This window comes from Brachycentrus maculatus, unplaced genomic scaffold (genome assembly GCF_059751285.1).
Source record: "Brachycentrus maculatus isolate JH-2025_06_01 unplaced genomic scaffold, ASM5975128v1 h1tg000479l, whole genome shotgun sequence".
NCBI classification, from domain to species: domain Eukaryota; kingdom Metazoa; phylum Arthropoda; class Insecta; order Trichoptera; family Brachycentridae; genus Brachycentrus; species Brachycentrus maculatus.
In genome coordinates this window covers 39,781-64,016 of record NW_028281226.1, presented here as the reverse complement: position 1 = coordinate 64,016, position 24,236 = coordinate 39,781, and the positions used below count along the sequence as shown (strand labels likewise).

The 24,236-nt window shown below is 28.8% G+C and overlaps 1 protein-coding gene across 1 annotated transcript in view; it reads left to right on the top strand.

Annotated features, from left to right (window-relative positions):
* Positions 1–24,236, top strand: part of LOC148302095 (uncharacterized) — a 102,433-nt gene that overhangs the window by 51,457 nt on the left and 26,740 nt on the right. The window lies entirely within an intron of this gene.

Genomic DNA, 24,236 nt, shown 5'->3' with positions numbered 1-24,236 from the left:
TAAAAAAAATCATAAGATTGGCGAAAAGATAACTTGCAGATAAATAAAATAAAAATTCCAATCGATTTTTTGCACCCAATGTTATCTTGATCGTTAAAATTTTGAAGTTATTCAGTATCACACGTCAGGAGTCAGTTCAGCCATCTATTAAATAAATATTAGTGATATAAATATAAGTGATATAAATGTAATTGAATATTCACACACATTTTATTTTTTATTTTGACCTCTCTGGGAATGGCAAAACTAACCACGGAGGTAAAAATAATATTAAATATAAAGGAAAAAAGCGTGATTGAGCCATTTTTAACAGATATTAATAATCCTTTAGTAAGTTTTAATAAATGTACTCTAGTATATATATAGTCTGGTAGAATACAAAATACTTTTAACCGTTATCCAAACCCAATGGTGCACAGGGCACTGCTTCGTATTGACGCAGAGTTAATTTCATAAATATTGGAGTGTAATATCATTAATATTTATTTTCATAATATTTTTTGACAACTCATCCAAGATGAAGAAGAATATGGAAATCTCGGCATTTACGGGGCTCACAACCGTCATAGACTGGTTTAAGTAATCACTTTACACACGTGTAATATTCACCAATTCTACCCATTATTGACAACCACACTACTCAAAGTCTTGGAAATTCTATATATATTGTATATGAACCAATTTCGAAACGTTGTTCTTGAATCGTTAGAACTTCACTAGAGCCATCTACTGGTGAGATGAAAAGAAGGTTTTTTACTGAGCAGAAACTCTTTTATTAGTATGTGATATCCAAATTCTGGATAATAATCACGTACATGAGAAACACCAGAAGTTATCTTTTTCATTTTTATTATTTAAGCTTATAATTTGACCAGTTACTTTATTTTAAAAAAATCACCTCCTCTTCTGGGAATCTAACCCGGGACTTCAAGTACGCTAAACAGGCTAACCATTAAACTTCGGAGGCGGACATAAAAAATAAACTTTAAGATAAATACTAAAATCCCAGGAAAGCATAGCCTATGCCTGGGTTAATACATTATATTGAGTTTCAATAAAGACTTCTGGAAGAAATTATGTTGTTTTTTCATTAATTTATACAAGGAAACATTGGGATACGTATTGTCCGGAAGCTACGTACATTTAAATATTATATTGTTTAATCCTGCATACAAATATCGGCATCGCAGCCAACTGGGAAGCACAAATATCTGTTTCCTACTGCCCCCTTGCCGGGTCGTTAAATTGCCGAACAAAAGGTCACTACCGGTTTTATGGCTCTTAGACAGATAGTCTTAGTTTAGGAACTTTCGGGAGTCTCTTCGCTCGAGATATTGCTTTATATTATTGATTGAATTGTAGTTGATTTCGGAGAAAATACACATAAAACACTAACTAATAGAGAACTAATTTGTTTATGAGTTTAGAAGTTTTCAAGACTGGTAATAAATATTCAAAGATAGCTTTATGAATAAAGAGAGAATCAAGTTTTGATTTTTCAATAATTAAGATAGTTTGAAAAATATTTTTTTTGAGGAATAATTTCATGAGTTGGATAAAAAATATATGTAGCGTATATTTTGTATATTAACTGCATTTTTAACTTTGTTGTATGGTAGTTTTTGGTTCGAAACTACTCTAATACAATTCGATACCTATTTCTAATAATGAGCTACTTAGACCACAAAAATAATATTAAATTGAAGTATTTTTGTAAATGGTTAAAACACAAATATTTAAATTAAAAAAATTATAATAATAACTCTCTCCTTATCGATTATCGTTCACTTTGTGTAATTTAACTTCAAGGCCACTTGGAAAAAATATTTCCATTGTGATTCATTTGTCTTTTTTTTCTCTTTCAAAATTGTATTTTTGTGTTAATGTCAGACCGCAAGAATTTCATTTTAATGACCTTATGATTGAATGATAATTCCGAAACCGGTAGTCATTAATTAGTGTTTATTAAAGTGACATTACATAAAGTGAACGATGAATGATAAGGATAGTTTTAAATATGAGGCGAATGCGGTTTGTAAGCGAAGCAAATGATGGCCGAGGAAAACTTGGCATAATCAAGTATTTCAAATACTTGAAAGTTGTCATGTCAGGATTTAGAATAATCGGCATGTTTGTATGTGAAGATGCAAGAATGTAGAAGAGGCGAGGACTACGTGCAATGACAAATTGGTGAGATGTTTTATTGTTTCTGCCTTTTCCTACGGAAAGTAACGTGATGGTTAGTTAATAAAAATAAAATATGTCACCTATCAATAAACATGAATTTATTAGTAAAACATATTTTACATATTTAAAAAAATATTTGGGATATTTTAATATTTTACTTTTGCGCTTTCACATGCATTTAAGAATCACTTACGCAAACCACAATAAAGCAACTCCCACAAAATCATCATTAACACACTTTGTTGAAACATATAAAATAAAACCTAACATACCTTTTTTGGTCAAATGAACTTTGAATATTATACAATACAGTTGTACAATCTGCTTCCATTATCCACAAAGTCATTTAACAACGAAACTGCATACAACAGAGTTATACATAATTGTAATACGGAGGTGGGTAGATCTTAAGTAGATCGAATCCTTTGGCCATATCTTATTTGATTGCATGACATAAAAAAAAAAATTCGTATAATTTTATTTAAAAAAATGTTATATGCGCAATTGGCAAAGGAAAACCCAGCACATCTTTATTGTATTTTTTTATTCGTAATTATGATTATTTTGTCCACCTCCGTAGTGTAATGGTCAGCACGCTTGGATACTGTTCTGGAGGTCCCGGGTTCGATTCCCAGGGGGGGTCAAATAAATATAAGTGATTTTTTCACTGTAATATTTATTTAATATTACCCTGGACTGGTACCTGAAGCGGAGGGCTGATCACCTTTCCTTCATGTGTAAACGATCAAGATAACACTGCGTTTCTATGAAGCAGTGCCCTATGCACCATTGGGGTGCGGATAAGGGTTTTATTATTATTATTATTATTAAATATTGCAAAAAAATTACAAAAAAATGCGAAGAGAGAGATAAGCAATTATTTAATATGATAACATATTACGTAAAAGGGAATAGGTAATAATGAGGATGGGAATATATTAAAAATATATTATGATGAATCAAAATATAATGACACGAAACATATAACTTATTTGTTCGTTTTCAATCTACGTAACGATATCCCACTTAAATATCAAAATTTGAGAATTTATTTCAAAGTGTACTTGAATTTATATCAAAAGGTATTTTCGTAGTTCACTTTGAGAGGGAAGTCAATATGAGGGCAATTCGTTTGGTATTTTATAAGCAAGGAATCCTCTCTTATTATTGCAAAGGTAGTTCCGTACAAGGATTTCCTTCCGACTAATGAAATTCTCCTCATTTTGAGGTTAACCAATATTTGATCAAAACCATTTTATAAACAGAATATTATTGACAAGTAGAGCATATTTCAGTTTCACTTTGAAATTAAACTTTGTGTTTTAAATAATGTTTTTATACATTCTTAACATAAACAGATCTGCCATAATATTGGACTAGTAGCTACCGCGTGGAAGGACCTGTGTTGGAATCCGTATTGAACAACAGTGTTTAAAAATGCGGAATTCATCGAAACACGCGTCACAACACATTGAAATAAATAATGGTATTTACAAAGTGAAACTTTAATTAAAATGTAAAATTTTATATTGGAGCTTGTATTAATTTCAGTTGATGGAAGAAGATTTCCAATTTATGCTTTATATAAATGTGAAAAGAATCCCATCAGCTTAAAACGCATAATAAAACGAAAAACAAAAAAGTTCTCTTCTAGATACTATTTTTAAGTGTCAGTATGAGACGAATACTTCTTGAATTTTTTTCGCAGATTCTTTGGGCACATTTTATAAACATTATAAAATTACATTAAAAAAAATCACATTTTGAAATGGTGTACGGAGTGCGTGGAAGTATTTGGTATCGTAAGGGAAGGGTGATGAACTATAACCTAACTATGGTATTTCAATGTTTTAGAATTAGTACATAAACTCTTATGATGACAAGGTTCTTGACGAAACCGGTTGGAAAAAGTGTACCAATAAAAAAATGTTAAAACAAAGTAGTTTTATTTTTTTTTAAATACGAATTTTCTTTATTAGCATATTACGAATATAAAAGTTTATGTGTACCTACCTTTATATACAAAATCATATTAGGTCACGTGTGAGGCAAAAAACTTACTTTCAACGAATAAGATCAACGAAATGGTAAAAATAAAGTTTTATAAATATCAAATAGGTAACTATAAAAATTCCTAATTATTTGTTGTGATTAATATGCCGGTGAGTTCCTAGAACGCATAAAGAAAACGAAGAACTGAAATTATTTTCTCTTTTCTCCCCTCAACAAATTAGGCAAATAAAAGCTCTTCTGGTTACCATAAAATAAAATCAAAATCTAATTTCCAGTTTTATTATATTATTATATTGAGAGGAGTAATTGAGAATTACCTTATCTGGGTTAAGGCTTTTAAACAGTCAGATATAACAGCCTGGAATTCGGTGGTTGGAGTATCTCTCTAACTGTGAATTTCAGAAGTTTTCCAAACTTAACGTGGACGTAATGTTCAAACTCGTTAGAATAACTGTTAGGTAAAAGTCCTTTCTTACCTTTAGCGACAATCCTATTAATAACCCAAAGTTGGAATATATTTCTATAAACATTTCGGATTCTTATCAGAACTACGCGTTTATTTTATTAATGTAAAAGTTTGGGGAAATTATTAGGAAAAGCGAATAAATGCTTTTATGGTGTAAAATGTCTTAAAGGTAAACCGTTGTAGCAATTTCTTATTTCGACCAAATGTTTTGTTTTTTTTACAACTTTTGAGTCATAGGCTTGGTTAAGTGATCACTTAAAACATGTGATCACTTAACCAAGCCTATGACGGTTGTAAGTCCTGTAAATGTCCTGTAAGGTTGTAAGTCCTGTAAATTCTTCTTCATCTTTGTTAAGATGTCAAAAAAATAAAGTCTAGTTTTTATTTTCCTCGTGGGGTAATTACTATAACTAAGTTACATCGAAGTCCACATTTTTTAAATATATACTAAAATATAATTTATTTTCTGGTTTGTATATGCCCCAAATACATACTCGTATTTCATTGCGCATTGTAATCATCATGAATTTTTCTATTTTTTTTGTTTATTATAACATTTAAAAAATAATTTTTCAAACTGCTCATAACCTGAATCTCAAAATTCTTAACAAAGTATATTTGAGGTTGATTAAATGTTTTCTACTGACGTTTCTTGGTGAAACCGGATTTTTAATTAAAGAATTTGTTTTAGCTGTATAACTAAAAAATAACTAATTTTAGAAAACAATTATTTATAAGAAGGAAGAAAACACCACATTAATTAAATTATTAATATTACAAAGTTCAAAACAAAAATATTACTCTGGAATGGTACCTAAAGCGCAGGGTACTTGATCATCTTTTGTTTATGAATTTAACGATCAAAGAAAAACAGCTTATATAGGGTGCAGAGTCATGTGCAACAATATATGCGGACAAAGCTTAAAACATTCATTTATTAAAATTATTTTTAGTTTAAGAAATTAAATTAAATGTATAAGGGAAGAGTGTATGTGTGTAAAGTTCTTAACGAAATTCCTAAATTCTGTAAAGCAGTTGTTAGAGATAAATGTTGGCATGTTTTATTACACAATTGCTTACAAATTTTCAAACAACTGACTTTACTCAATCTTATCAGGAAACCATCAGATATAAATCTCCATTGTAAAGTTTTCAATATTGTTCAGTTCAGTTCAGTAATATATTCCCGTTCCCTGCTTAGCGTCATATAATATTCATCCCTTGCGTGTATTGTTCATTGAACACGCATACACTTATTTGACCCGAGAAACAATGTTCCATATAACAACTCTATCTGGATCAAAGTGTCGAATAACTTCCTAAACTTATTCTTACCACAGTACGTACTGCGACCACCTACCCTCATCCCTTCTCTAGAAGCTGAGGTTTGCGGAGTTCAATATGACTTAAGTTGGGAAATTCACGCTTTTAAACCATAACGCTTTGGTGCACGTAGAATTATAATTCTTATCATTACGAACTAATAAAGAATATACATATAACGTGGATACAGGGACTTCTTGAAAGTTACAGTACTTCCTTTTTACTTTTGAACGTATATTAAATAAAATATCTACACAATTAATATTTTAAACTGCGAAATTGGGAACACATTTTTTTATCAAAACTCTAAACTTTGTAAATAGCATAAAATTAACACTCTCCTTATCATTCATCATTCACTCTGTGTAATACCACTCTAAAAACACTGATTCTTGACTATCAATTTGTACTTAGTATAAAATTATTTAATATGTTTTTTTTTTCTTCTAACCCTTGTTTGAACCTAGTGGTAAATATTACAAAGCACTGTATTAACAGTAAATCGTTACTTACATAAATGCAATGTGACTAATGCACTTCAGGTATCATTCTAAATAAGTATAGTTTGCAAAAACACTAATGTTTGTGGCTAAACGCGCTAAACATTATGCTTCGAAGGAGGATAGAGGAGTTTTATACGCAAAGAATTAATAATACCGTCAAAAGTTTATTACATAATTATATCGTAAAACAGAGTATTACACTAAAACGGATTAATAAACATATTTTATGAACCAGTGATGCATTCAATGTACATATTATTGATAAACATATACCTTTTAAGATAATTAGGGTCTCATAGTTTTTCCCTTAAGTAACTTTTATATAAATGAACAGGGTTTTGAATATATACTAATGAAAATTATGAGTATAAAGTTGGTACTAAAAACTGTTATTAGCTATTTAAATCAAAATATAACTCACTTTAAAAATAAGGATATATCCTTATATCTTATATTTGAATTTCTTAACCCTCAGTATAAATTCGGTACAGCGATACAAACATTTATTTAACATCTTAAATCGCTTGCTTTCCTTTAGAAATATCAGCATTTATTCCAAAATACTTTAATTCTTTTGTCCAATGGTGCGTTAAGTTGGTATAGCCCTACCCCTTGCTCGGTGTCACAAACTAAATTTATAACCAGTTTCACAGTGTTGAAAACCCCATTTATTTCATCAAGGATATAAATTTTTACTCAATTACCCTTTCAAGTCACTCGAAATATCCTTTCGTACCCTTTTAATTGCTATCATTCTATTGAAAATTTCACAAGAGTCGTTCCAACTGAAATTAATGAAAATTTAAAACCCATAAAGTATGCAATCATATTTTGTTGCTTCATATTTCGTAATTCCAAAAGCGCCCGGAAAGTGTATTGCGAACTACGAGACGGGAAAAACTAGGAACATTTCTGATGCGCGCAGCGGCTTATTCAAAAAGTTTCAGCTTTAACAGAAAGCGCTTTTATACGATAAAAGCTCGTATTTTTACAATCATTTGATTCATCCTCTTTTGTTCCGGTCTCACAATTATGCAGTTATTGAAGTGCATTTTAGATATAAAGCATACAAAAATGTTTTTAATAGTTAACCAACGTTCTGTACTATAAAAACTATTTACAACATTTTGAATATGTCCAATTACTTGTTCTCAAAATCTGGATTATCTCCAATTGGTGAATGTAACACGTGTGTAAAGTGATCACTTAAACCAGCCTATGACGGTCGTCAGCCCCGTAAATGCCCAGACTTCCATATTCTTCTTGATCTTTGATGAGACGTCAGTAAATAATTTAAAATTATTGATTTATTTCATAAATCAATTATTTGATTAACCTCGATGTATTTTTTAAATATTATTTTTACATCTCAACAAAGATGAAGAAGGATATGGAAGTCTGGGCATTTAGAAGGCTTACGTCCTTCATAGGCTGGTTTAAGTGATAACTTTACACACGTGTTACATACAAAAATATGAAAAATATCTCATATAATCGGAGATACATAATCTGGATTTGTAAACAAGTATTTGGACAAAATCATCAAAGTCGTATTTTTTAAAATGCAAATTATTGTTAAAAGCAGAATTAAATATTTTCTCTACCCTCGAATTTTTTTTCTTTGATGCCAAAATAATGTTTTGAAATTAAGTTACATATATTTTAATATTAATGAGGTGAAATCGCATTTTCAAGTCAATTATTCATCTTTCCGTGTCGTGGCCAAACATCTGTCCTCATTGTAGACAAAACTTTCTCGAACACGCTGCAAGTTCTATCTTGCTCATTAATTCAAGACAGAATATGTTAGCTTTATTTCATCCGTTTATCGTATGGGAGAGCGATCACGCAACTTTGGTTTGGACAACGAATCGTTCGATGGATTGTTTTCCTCACTACGTCACAAATCTAGTATTAGAAGGTTAAAGTGTTGATAGAGATACAGATATTTGTGGGATTTTTATTTTATAATATTCATGCAGCATCCTTCTCTAGTACTACATCCCCATAGCGTTACTTCTCTATCCTTTCTTTAACTCTATAATCCACGTCTCCTTACCTTACAACATTATGGATATCGAAACAATTATTATAACTGAGAAAAAATCCTTAAACATCATGAATGTACAGTATAATTATGTATTTTAAAAAAAACTTATTGACGGTTTTATTGCGAATGTCTCAGTAGTTTCTAATTTGAACTATTCTTGTTATATTAGCGATATTGTAAAATATACGTACAATTAAATAGAAACTATTATTTATGATTTCTTCTACCTTTATTCTATTTAAACTGTGACCAGGTTTCGTCGTAACCAATATCATCAGACTGGTGATGTTATCAAAAATAAAACTTGGTCACTGGTCAAATAAAATATATGAGTAAAAAAATATGGTTGTTGTTTTATTTTATAACATCAAACGGTATTTTTTACTAACGCATATTTTAACTGAAACGGTGAATTGAATGAATTTGAAAAATTAATTGAAAAATCAACTAGTACCTACCTTGCGTTTTTTTTCAATGATATTAAACCTTTCCATTTACCACGTAACATCTTCTGTAAATTGCATTATATAAAATCTAAAAATAAAATATTTCATTATATAAAATGCAGTTACACTTAATTAATGTCAGAACAAAACTTTAAGAACAATATAATGTACTTAAAAAAATATATATATTGAAGATTTTATGATATTGCTTTGGGGAAAAATCTTACTAAAAAGCAAAAGTGTTTTCAATCTATTATGCAATACAGTCATATTTATTATGCAATAAATTAAAATAATAATAAATAAACAAGAAAATATAATATTACAAGAAATATAGAACTAGAAATAAAAGTATAGCTTGGATATATATATATATATATATATATATATATATATATATATATATATATATATATATATATATATATATATATAATATATATATATATATATATATATATGTATATATGTATATATATATATATATATATATATATATTATATATATATATATATATATATATATATATATATATATATATATATATATATATATATATATATATATATATATATATATATATATATATATATATATATATATATATATATATATATATATATATATATATATATATATATATATATAACATAGTGAAAGAAGTTATGATTAAACGGAAAAGTGTACTTTACTATGGGGTTGAATTAAATCAATAAGTAAATATACATAATTAGTTAAAATTGTACGAGGACAGTGCTTGAATATGCTGCAAAAATAACGCTGTTCGGTTTCCTAAACTATTTTCATTATTCAGTCACCCCGGGAACTGTTCGGCAGCGCCTCAAGCACTGTAGACGCGGGCAAAAGTGCACCGAGAGGAATGCAACTGGGCACATAAATAATGGGAATGGGCTTTGCTCGCTGACCGGTATAGTTGTGGATGTCCACTGGGACCGCCGCCAGGGGCTGCCAATGGAAGGCCGGCGGAATTGTTGAAAGGAAACACAAAGCATTCTTTATCAGGTCATAAAACTAGAAAATTTGTCGCAGCATCCACGATGCGAAGATATCTGTTCCGCCTTTTAGGGAGAATATCGGAGAATTTTGAAGGTACAGCGCACACAATCTTCACATTCTCTTTGTTTAGTATTTTAAGAAAAAAATATTTATGTAATCTGTATTATTTTTTATTTGTACGATAAAGTCTGGGGATTTTACTTAAAATACCATACAAAAGGAATTTCGTACACATCACCTTCAGAACTCTTTGATATATTCTTGAAATAACGGAAAATATACCGTTTATATATATATATATATATATATATATATATATATATATATATATATATATATATATATATATATAAATCCACACCCGGTCGCTTTCAAGTATTTGACATACCTGATTGTGCCAAGTTTTCCTCGGTCTTCCTTTGTTTCTATTTCTAACTACATTTGCCTCATAAATTTGTTTAACCGTTCTTTCCTCACTCATACCTTTCACATGTCCAAATCATCTCAACACTTCCTACCTGTTATAGGCTGGTTTAAATGATTATTTTACACACCTGTAATTCGCCAATCTACCCATGATTGAAATCCACACTATTCAAACGGAATTTATTAATTCTCTAAAATTAACACGTTCTACATCATTTGAGTTCTCGATACCATTTATGGTTGAGAAAGCTTTTTATTAACTAAATAACCTTACAAAATGTTGAAATGTCAATATAAATACTTCCCAAGAGACCCAGATTTGTGAAAATAACTATAGACTTACTCAAAATATTGTATGTAATATTATTTTTTGACATCTCATCAAAGATGAAGAAGAATATGGAAGTCTGGGCATTTACGGGGCTTACGACCGTCATAGGCTGGTTTAAGTGATCACTTTACATACGTGTAACATTCACCAATTCTATCCATTATTGACAACCACACTACTCAAATTCTTGGAAGTTCTATATATATGAACCAATTTAGAAACTTTGTTCTTGAATCACTAGAACTTCACTAGAGACATCTATTGGTGAGATGTAAAGAAGCTTTTTTATTAAGCAGAAACTCTTATATTAGTATGTGAGATCCGAATCCTGGATTATAATCACACACATGAGAAACGCCAGAAAATACCATTTTCATTTTTATTATTAAGCTTATAATTTGACCAGATAATTTATTTACAACATTTTGAGTGTGTCCAAATACTTGTTCACAAAATCTGGATTATCTCCAATTACAGGAGTTATTTTTATATTATTTTTTGACATCTCATCAAAGATGAAGAAGAACATGGAAGTCTGGGCATTTACGGGGCTTACGACCGTCATAGCCATAACCAGCCTATGGTGTGGTTGTCAATAATGGGTAGAATTGGTGAATGTTACACGTGTGTAAAGTGATCACTTAAACCAGCCTATGACGGTCGTAAGTCCCGTAAATGCCCAGACTTCCATATTTTTCTTCATCTTTGACGAGATGTCAAAAAATAATATGAAAATAACTCCTGTAATTGGAGATAATCCAGATTTTGTGAACAAGTATTTGGACACACTCAAAATGTTGTAATTGTATGTAATCATTATTTTGGAATGGATAATATAAAATGAAATGTTTTTAAAAAAAATATTATGTAGACCTTTTAAATTCATAAACAATTATATGTATCTATATTATAACGCATTTGTTGTTTTTAATGTCAAAATTAGTTTTTTGTAAGCAAAAGTAAATGTAATGACGATTTGTTGTAAAACGCATTATATGGTCGAACGTTTGGCAGCCGAATCCAATTAAAAATTTAATTTTAAATAGCGTATCTGAAACGAACCCGGTCTTTAACGTATATTTCGTCGGTACTTCAGAACCATTAATTGATACACAATCCCACGGTTGTACCGTTTAAGTATCTATCGGGATTACCACTCCACAACCCTTTGTCTGATTAAACTCGATATACGGCGCAGTATTTAATGGCACCACGACTTATTCTCGCGACTCATGGTTTCCTAGTTAGGGAAAATGAAAGATTTTTAATACCTCAGTATTGATGAAGAAGAACAATTTGATGTTGATTTAAACTGAAATGAAATAATAAGTCATTCTTAAAAAAATGTTCTGTTGCTATAGATATTGCATTTGTGAAGTGTCTAGAAATTTAAAAAAAGAAACAAATATTAACAGTTAAACTTTTAAAATAAAAATAAAAGTTATCAACATTCCACAAAGTTACATAATGCCGAATCATTAAATAAAATAAAAACAAAAAGAATGTTTTTCGCAGATACTTTGTGGCACATTTTATAAACTTTATAAAGTTAAACTACTTTGTTTTTAATATTTTTTAAATCATATTTTCATATGGTGTACGAAGTGTGCGGAAGTTTTTGGTAAGGGAATGTAATTAACTATGAGTATTTTAATGTTTTAGAATTTAATAAACCCTGATGATGACAATGTTCTTGTTGAAACCGGTTGGTTAAAGTGTAATAATAATAAAATAAAAAAGTGGTTACAACAAATTTGTATTGTTTTTTTAAAAATTTACAGTATTTCTAAATATTTGTATGCACTTGCAAATACAGTATTTGATCATTGTGATATCTCAACATGTGTAGATGAAAAAAAATATATTCAGGGTATTTACAAGGTTTATGACCAGTCATAAGCTGGTAAAGTGATCGCTTTACACAAGTGCAATATGCACTATTCTTCTCATGATTGACAACGACACTACTAAAATTTTCGGAACTCCTAGATGTGCTGATCAATCTCATGACACAGTACGTATAAGTTCATAACAGCCATCTTTGTAAGATTGATAAAGCTATTGTTTAGCAAAGACTATTTTTATACTGCACTCTAGAGAAGGACAAATACTGTATTCATTAACAATTTAATTTAATTGTAAACGTACGAGTATTTTTAAATTGTATGTGTTTTACGCAATACACACTGCCATAAAAGATAGATTTAATCATCTTTTTGTTCATTCATTTTCCAAAAGATATGAAAAATGTACTAACTTATCACACAACTATAAATATTTATAGCTAGTAAAAATTATGGTATTATCAAGTCATTTAACCGTTTTTCTATAATGTGAGTATGTAAAATTCCATTATATTGAAGAATACATAAAGTTTCTACGTGAAAATATAAAATGGCAGGTGTCGCGTTTAGTGATCCGGGGCCAGGAGTTCAGAATAGAGCAGGAGGTATGGGCCAGAACAGTGTACGATCGGACACCAACACGGCCTCGCCGTTCCCCACCAGCTATCTCCCCGGAACACTCCACCCCTGGCAGTTAAAAGTTAAGTGGCTCATGAAATTGTATGTCCGGCGGATGGAAAAATTCCCGCCGTAAAATTGTACCCCTTTGACTGGCTCTCGACTTCATAACTTTGTAGCAAATATGCAATTATTTTCCGAGAGCGGAAGGCTTTGATCTGGACTTGTGCGCTTACTTTGTTACGGAAGGCTGTGCCGCTAATCGCCCCACTTGGTTTAATATACAGTACGAAAGACATATTCAATAAGCAGACCTAGTTACATTTTTTTATGCCTTACATGTCTATAAAAATATATATTTTATTCGTGAATCATTTATCGGTTATAAATCTCTCATTATCATTCATCGTTCAGTTAGTGTAATACCACTCTAAAAAATACTAATTCATGACTAATTAGTAAGGAATTAGCGTTTATTTAAGTGGTATTTAACAAAGTGAACGATGAATGAAAAGGAGAGTGTATGTTGCCATACCACAACAAAAACAATGTTTTTAATATACAGAAGACATATATCGGTTACTTATTATTAATTAATTAATATGATTGATTATTTTAAATTATTAATTCATAATTATAAGCACAATTTGTATATGTATATTTAAAATCTATTTTTTTAACACCCTTTAATATACCAAATAAACTATGTAGGTATTACAAAATTTCAACTTAGGGCACCACCGTCAGCCAAAATTCTATATCTATCAAAATTAAACCCAGCATACAAAGGTAATCTTATGACAATGCATATATGCATCTTTCAATATTAAATGGAATATGGATGTTCACTAATGGCCAGGATTGTAAAAGTTTCAAAGTATATAATATAATAATCATTTAATCCATCCAAAGTTATAATGTGAATGCTTTGACTTTAATATTATTTTTACTTTTGTCTGTATTGAGATATAATGTGTATCATTTAAAAAAAATAAATAAAATATATATATATATATATATATATATATATATATATATATATATATATATATATATATATATATATATATATATATATATATATATATATATATATATATATATATAGATATATATATAAATATATATATATATATATATATATATATATATATATATATATATATATATATATATATATATATATATATATATATATATATATATATATATATATATATATATATATATATATATATATATATATATATATATATATATATATATATATATATATATATATATATATATATATATATATATATATATATATATATATATATATATATATATATATATATATATATATATATATATATATATATATATATATATATGTATATATATATATATATATATATATATATATATATATATATATATATATATATTTATATTAAAATTTACAAAAAAAAATTAAAAATCGTTACCTTATAAATCTATAATTATTATTTTTTTAATGTTTTGAATATTTATTTTATATTGTAGGTATTTATGGATGGTACTTAATTTAAAACATAATTTTTTGAGTTATTGTAGTCTGAAAGTATGGATGGGTTATGTTTATAACATTAACCTTTCAGTGTTTGTCGTTCGACTTTTATTTTAATCAACAAAATCAACAATATGCAAAACGAATGTTGGTATTAATCAAGTTGACTCAAATAACGCCAAAATGAAACAATACCGATACAGCGATAAATCTACTCGGTAAATTGAACACATATTTTTAAAATTCATCCCACGAATTCCTTTATCGCAAAAAGTGAGAATTCACACTTTATCAGTTCAACAAAACACCAGTGAATTTGTTGCTATGTATGTGAAAGGCGAACAAAGCCCTCTCTGTTTGACATTCGAATAATTAATTAATACGATTTGGTACAGAATACTCGTACATACTGTGTGTTGTTATTTGAGCGAGTTTTACACTGTGTGTGTTTAATATTTTAGAATCAAAATGGTCGATCGTACGTCATGATTAAACCTGACAGAGATTGGATTTATTTATGATAAAACATTTATTATTGAAGCGTTTCAGGGAATTTTTAATCACGGAGGAGTTGGAGCTCAGGGAGACTCATTTGTTTGGAACAAAACGGTATTATGAACCGTTAATATGATATCCAGATGAATAGATAACCATTTTTCTTCTGTAACGTTCGCTGGAAAATCTGCGACACCCTATTTAATTTCCGCGAGGCGCACGATTAATTCAATGTTAGTTTTAAAAAAACAAATCTCTCCTTTTTCCATTTTTTGTCAACTACGTATGATGTCAACCTGATTTTTTGTAATATTAAGATCCAATACTAAGAAAAATATCACAATATGTTTATTTTATACATTTATTAACTCTTAAATAGAGATAAAATCTATATAAAATGTAACTAGACGTTGCATTAGAAAAATATATACCAAAAACATTTCAGTTGACAAATATGAGCTCATTTTTAATTGTATGGATTCTGTTAATGTTAAAATATTTTACCATAAATATAACGTTATTTTATAAGACATTATATAATATAATAATCGATATATTAAGTTTCATTTTTCTGGAATTTCAAATTGGAATTAAAAAAATAACAGTTTCAAATTTAAAAACCATAACAAGAGTGGAAAAATCTATTTAAATGCTCAAATTTTTCAAAAGTTAACTGAAATTGTTTTTGGTATAAAAAAACTCTCGATGAAGCCTCAAATGATTAAATTTATGCGTTTATTGATATGGTGAATTTTTAAATCTAGTGAAATCGTTATTTTAAATTTCAATAGTATTTTTTTAATCAGATATTGTTTTTCAGCCCATTTTCATTTCAGGTTTAGTTTTTTTTATGTGCAAATGATTTTTCTTCGTCGTTCGCGCCATAGAATAAAAGATTTATTCATCTGGAGATAATAACTGAAATGGTCCTGTGGCATAAATTTCGTTCTTTTTATGGCTAAGCCCAAACGCTCTGTGATCCTATTCGATTTTTCCAACCAAACGCGCATCCGAACATTAAATAAGGTTCTATTGAATATAACAAAGCCCTCTTTTAAAGCGATAAAGAATGCCAAATATTTGACCTCGCTCGAAAAAAAGCGATTGATATAGCATAAATTATTTTTTGAAAATGGACCTCGAGAGAAATTGGAATTTCGCGGGAAACCTAGTCTACGGTCTTATGCAAAGAGAATTCCTTACGTTTTATTTGAAAATATCTAATATAAGGTTCAATTTCTGGATGTTTTACGTAAATTTGTGGAAATCTACGATAAATAGCCAAAAAAATAAAATAACGTTATATTTTCATAAAATTGATTCGAGCCTCAAACTTAACAGAAATGATAGTTTCTCATTCATTTTATTTTTGCTTTAAAAATTTTAAAAAAAAAAGAAATTTAAAAGACATTATCTTTTTATAGTTTTTAAAATATTTCATTTTCTATGAAAATAATTGTTTTTATAAAATAACCACTAATTTATTAAAATAATGTCTCTATGAAAAGACCACTAATTTCATAAAAATATTACAAATAATGTCTTTATTTAAACCGATTGTAATAATACTAGATATAAAATATTGATAAAAGGTAGTCAAGCAATGAAATATCTATCATTATTAAATCCTGACAGAAGCAGTCATTTTGAAATATTTTACTACGCAAATGAATAAAAAAAAAGTGGAACAATTTATTACGGTATTATTCAAACCTCAGTTAACTGATTAATACCAAAGTAATTACAATTCAAACGATTTATTTGGCATCAGTCAACTAGAACCCGAGTTTCAATAGTAGTCACATTTATTGACTTTAATTAATTTTGCGTCACATATTATTCAATTCGGTATCTTTTGCCGAGCCAAATTTCTACCGAAATAAATTAGGTACATTAATCTTACGAGAAGAAATAAGAAAGGTTTCGGGTTCGTTCTTTTCCGATTTATCGAGACTGAATGGACAATAAATCTAGAAATAATAGATAAGATGGAGAAAAAGAATAAACAATAAAAGAAGGGAATATATACAGAGGAAGGGAGTGATAATGGAACTGTTATTAAGAAAGTGAACGATGTATTTGGGAAAGGAATACAATAATACGTAAAGTAATGTGTTGTGTAGAAGATATTTAGTCAAACGTAAGCATTAGTGGAAGTTATAAAAATTTAGCTTTTAAAATATTGAAAAGATTAAAGAATTAACAAGAAAGAATGGAATTTTTTATAGATTTTCGTTAAATCATAATAACAGTTTCTGATTAAGAATATTATAATACCATCGTTTGAAATAGAAAAAAGTAACTGTTCTCGAAAATACAATCCATTTTTCTTTTCAAATAAAAACAATGTTCATTTACATGTAGGAAATAATATAACTACTATTACTAACATCGCACCGTTTCCACGCAGGGATGAGCAAAAAAGACGGAACGCCACACTCTTCTATCCTGACATACACTTCTAGATTCCTTAACATCCATACATCTAGTCATACAAGCCCTTCGATTACGCAGACTTTTGACACCATCAAATTTTAGGTTCCGAGGCGAGCCAAGTCTTTTTCTACTATCTCATTCTGTTCTCCCTATCATATTCGTAGAGCAAAAAGTTGCAACCTTGTCCACTCCCAAAAGCACCTTGCACACCCCAAATCCATTATTTTGTTCATCCATCATTCAAACTCTCTCAATTATTAACTTGCTAATTATCTTATTATTATTTTTTTAATCGTGTTTAATAAAAACGTTGACCCTAAGATTCACATGGCAATCAAATAAAGTGGTAATAATAAAACAGTTAATTGATTATTGTTTTTATCCTATCCATACCCAATGATCTAGAATCTAGGATCTAGGATCAGGATGCAGGATTGAGGATCCGCGATTGTTCATGAGGAACTGCCACGAGAGGTGGTATCATAAAAAGTAAAACATACGTGATAAAAATAGTGCAGAACATTAGTACCATAAACCATGATAGGAAACAAAATTCAGAAGCTTCTTCTAGTGGAATGGAAGGCCTGCTGACGACAGTCAACAGTCCGGCTTCTGAGGAGTTTTAAGTTATTTTTTTCCCAGCAATGAGCAAATGCTAAGAAATTCCTGATTAGCCCTATTGCAGATAATCTCTTTTGTTCCTAATAGATATTAAAATAGGACATTTCTTATGCTAGAAGAACAATCCACTAAAATGGTCTTTAAACCTTGTAGGTACATAATAAGCAAGGTAAATAAAAAATGCAAGCTCCTATCTAAAAAAAAAACAATGATGCATAGAGCAATGCATAGCAGATGTAAACGTGGAATATATTTTCTATATTTGAGATCCAACATATATATATTTAATATATACGACATATGTTCCTAGGAAAGAATACACTGTATAGGCACGGACAAGCAATTTTATGAGCTTTTTATGCGGAAGCAGTAAGCTATATAATGCTGTCGCTTAAATTTCACCGAAAGGGTATGTTTTTGACTGCCCCATAAAAGAATGCCTACTGTTTCCTACAATTTTTCTAATAAAAAATAACAATTGCGAAATATGTTTCGTAAATTTTGGTCAAACGGCATTCTTGTACCGAGTTCTGTGAAACTTGGGAAGCTTTTATAGTTATGGTAAAACATAAAAACCATGTAAACATATGTACAATATACGCCTCCGTGTGATATTGTTTTATGTTCGAAGCTAGGTATAATTTTATTAAATGTTTATCATTTTAAATTTGTCCACATTAATTCTGAACGCCGTTCATGCATAATAATCAACCACTTAATACATACGCACAGTGACGTAACTGGCGTTACTAGCACGAAAAAAAAATACCATCCGAAAAAAATTAAATAAGAAGAACGTGGATTTCATTTTTAATTAATGTAACAAATCTTTATTTCAACACTCTCCTTGTCAGTCTTTGTCAACTCTGTCTAAGACCACTTAAAACTCTACTTCACGACTACCGATTTCAGAATAACTATTCAATTATCAGGTCAACTATGGATTAAAGTGAAATCGCTATGGTATCTTGTTTATATATAACCTCAAATTTTTATACATATTATTATATATTAATTTATGAGGCGAATGTTAGCGGGAAAAGAAGCAGAGGAAGACCGAGAAAAACATGGCACGATCAGGTATGCCAAATACTTGAAAGTGGTCAGGTTAGGAGTCGTAACAATCGGCGGGTATGTATGAGGAGATGCATGAACGTGGAAGAGGCGAAGAATGTTTGCAAGGACAGAGTGGTGTGGCGCTCTACTCTCTCTGCCTACCCCTGCGGGGAAGCGGCGTGATGATTAGTTAGTTTTTTTTATTTTTTTTTATTATAATTTGAAAGAGAGAAAAAGATGATAAAGGAATCACAATCGGAATATTTTCAAAGGCGGATTTGAAGGCAAATTTTATTGGTTATTTATTGAGTGTAAACCCATCTCTAAGCACAAGAGCTGTCTCTTTTTTGGAGGGGCACAGCAAAACTAAAATTATAAGCTTGCAATATTTATAAATGTATAAAAATTTTGTGACATTGTATTAAAAATGTAACTTTATTGAATAAATAAATAAAAATAAATTTATAGTTAGATCTTCATTAATTTTTTCCTAATTTCTATTTTTTGAGATTACCTTAAACTAGGCATAATTATCAATTAACTGACAATCTTGGAAATACCCAGAATTTTATATTCTCCTTCATCTACTTGTATGTTGAAATGTCAAAGTGTAAAAATAACTCCTTAGTGGAGAAATCCAGTTTTATGAACAAGGATTTGAACACATCAAAAAATATTGTGAATATATTTATTTTATTAACTAGATTTTGAATTTTCACTTAACAGATGATAATGTTTTGATAGTACCTTGCGATGCTCAGACTTCCATCTACCCTTCGTATTTAATTAAAATATGCTCTTCTATTTTGAGACACGTTCATATGCAATATTATTAATAAAAATAATTTTACACAATTTATGTATCACCATTTTCGAAAAATACTACCTCTAGGGCGCTTGATTGTGATTTTATTGGGGTAAAGGAGATTGAGGAAATTAGTTGGTAAATAAATGTGTTTTTAGTATTTCTTTCTAAAGATCATCTCACTCTTACTGTTTTTAATCACTGTTGGAAGAGTATTTTACATCATCGGCCCCACTACAGCAAAAATACCTTCGCCAAATTTAGAGGCGCTGGTTGCGATCTGGTAAATCACTTTACCCATAACATTTGTTGTAGCTGATCGAAGCGTAAGACGCCTATCAACCAATTCGTCTGAAGTACATAGCTCTTTGAAATACTATACAGCCATGTTATGTCCTGATTTATACATGAGTATACAGAGATTATACTCAACCCTTTCGGGAAACCGTAACCAGTGCAGTTAGCGAAATAATGGGGTAATGTAAGTGAATTTAAAATTTTTAAAAATTAGTCTCGTTGCAGCGTTTAAAACTTATTATCTCATAACATACATGAATATTTCAATTTCCAAATCAAAATTCTACTTAATAATATTCTATTTATTAGCATATGGTTATGTAAAAATGTATCAACCTAGCTTATATATTTTGAGATCTTCCTAATAAATTCACGTCTCAAAAGCTTCCAAACGTTTGATAAAGTTATCGTTAAGGGTCCATTCACCCTTTTATACAGATAAAAAAGAAAGTAACGGGAAACATTCATGACATATCCCAGAAGTATTTTTTTAACTATCCAATATATTTTATGATATAAAAAATAAAATACATTCTATACTTGTGTTAATAAAAGTGAATTTGATGTTCGTTTGTTAAAAATTTTAAGTCTCCAAAAGTTATCCATCGATTAGTTTGAAATATTGACGCAACTTTCCATTTAAATACATGCGTGTATATATTTGTATAGCAATTAAAATAATAAAATAAATATTGGTTTATAATTAAAATTGAACTTTGTTTTAAAATCACTTAAAATTTTACAGTGATTTTAAAACAAAGTTACATTTAAATCATAAAATAGAAGATCACAAAGTTAGTGCTTCAAATATTAATTATATAAATATTGGTTTGCACAAAATCGTATATCGTCTAAAGCTATTCTTTAAAGCCATGTAATTTTAACACAACGTTGAATTTAAATTTCTGCTTAAGATGTTTTTACTTGTGACAGGTAAAAACATGTTTCTTTAATAGTTTTTTTACTTCAATGGCAACATTATCTGTTGAATGTAACGTCAATACATACAAAACTAAACATGACTTATAGTAGACAGAGTGTTTCTTGAGAGCTGATTAAATATTATAAACCCACAAGAAATGTAAAATTTATCACATAAATTTCATTTATTGATTCGGCAGTCACTTTATGGTACTTAACATTCAAATATGGTGTTTGAAAATGGTACAAAATGCATCGAAACACACGTCACAATAGATTTTAATAAATGGTGGCATTTACCAAGTAAAACTAAAATTAAAATATTAGAAATTGTATGCTGTCCCCTTTCTTTCTTTTCTGTTTATACAGATAAAGTCATAGAAATCCTTAAGGGAGTAGAACTAGTTATCAATAATTATGAAAATATACATATGTAGGTACCTAATCATTGATTAATAAAAACGGTTATATTTCGCCTTACCTTAAAATTAAATATGTTGAAATAATTTAAAATTCTTTTTATCCTTAAATTACGGTACTTTACGTTGACACAATATATTCCTATTTAAATACATAAATCAGGGACGTACGTTTTATCTACCTTTGAATTCCAGTTCGTTTCAATAATAAAACTCGTATTTTTCAATTTAGGTGGTACATTTTATTACAATACACGCAGGCTGGCGTAGGTACGCACCCCCGATCCTACAGTATACTCTCATTCAAATGATCCGCATTTCATCCTTAGGAAATCTCGATATATACGAGGCTCATAAAGAAAGCTTTTGAATTGTTTGCGGGGAAAAGGATTTCCAATATATGATTTATTAGGAGAGAGCGGAATATATTATCATCCAACCTCTTTAAAGATGACAACCGTTTTCAATGGACCTATATACTCTGATAAACGTATGGAAAATGAATCTTTTTCTTTTTAAATAATCTGAAGGTTATCCAAAAATTTTGTGAAGATTCTGAACGATACGTTTTTCGCGAAAAGCTTTTGAAAGAATTTTCGAGAACGAATATTATTCAGCGTTAGCGTCGTAAGCGGTATGCTTTTGAGAAAAAAAACCATATAACGATTTGTTTGAAAAATCGGGTAAATTTATTTTTTTTCTAAAATTTCTCAAAACATGAATTATTATGAAATAGTAAATGAAAACGCTTATTTTTTTACCACTTTATGTAATATAGTTTATATTCAGTATGGATGCGTAGGTGGAAGCATTTGTAGCTTCCGAAACTAGTCGTTAAGATAAATTAAAGTGATAAAAAACAACTCATTTATGATTTTTTAAATTAATTATCTAGTCAATTAATTAAAAATAATAAATTAATTAACCGATCAAATTTTAAGCTAAAATAATAAAAAAGAAAATGACATTTTCTGGCGTTTCTAATGAATGTGATTTTAATCCAGGATTCGGACCTCACATACTTGATAAAAGAGTTTCTGCTCAATGAAAAGCTTCTTTTCATCTCACCAAAAAATGTCTCAAGTGAAGTTCTAGTGCTTCAAGAACAATGTTTCAAAGTTAGTTCATATATATATATATATATATATATATATATATATATATATATATATATATATATATATATATATATATATATATATATATATATATATATATATATATATATATATATATATATATATATATATATATATATATATATATATATATATATATATATATATATATATATATATATATATATATATGGAACTTGCAAAAAATTGAGTAGTGTGGTTGTCAATAATGGATAGAATTGGTGAATGTAACACGTGCGTAAAGTGATGAAAGGCAAAAACACTCATTATGTCATTTATATAAATGAACTCATATTTCAATAATTAAAGAAAACACTTTGTTTTTTACCACTTGAGTTTTATTATAGAAACATGTAGTCTATAATAAAACCCAAGTGGTAAAAAACAAAGTGTTTTCTTTAATTATTGTAACATGTCTTACCACAAAGTTAATGCCGAAACAATAAATAAAACTCATATTTCAATATTGTTTAGTTGATTGGTAGTAAAAACAAATCGTGCTAGAGCAGTCAATCATATGAATAAGTCATATTTTGGCTAATAAAGTACCTTTAAGATTTTTTTATAAAATTGTGCTTTCTAGAAGTAATCATAACGAAATATAAAAAAATTGGGTGGGTAGGTATTATCCAATTTTCTCCCAATCGGCAAACAAAATTTGATTTAAACCGAAATTCAATTAAATTTCCACCTTCTTTACCGAATTGTGTAAACATTTTCACAAATCTGGAAACGTAAAAGGTTTTTTTCAATATTTTTAATATTTGAAGAATATCGGCAGTGTTTGTTCAATTTTAAATCTATTTGTGTAACGTGAAAATCCTTCATCAAAATATTCACAAATAGCAATTCCTTTATATCTCAATGTCATTCGCAGTGAAAATAAAATGTATTTTATCGCTCAGCTTTTTAGATTTTCCCAGACAATCAGGAACAAATTGCGTTTAGAATATAAAGTTATTATGTTCAATCCCAAATATTACACTATTTACATTTTTAAATCTTAACAACAACAAAAATATGGAAGAATATCTTCTTCTATCTTTGGGATGTCCAGATGTAAGAATAACTCCTTACTAGAGAAACCCAGATTTGTGAACAAGTATTTTACACACCAAAAAATGATAAAATAAAATATAAAACTATCCAATAAAATATATAACTTGCAAAAAAATCATGTTTTCAGGCGTCTCTCAATATTTAAAATAATCCGAGTTTCGGATCTTGCATGTTGTGCAAGTACTTTTTTTTTACCAGATGTTATTCGATAAAATGTTTCGACATTGTCATA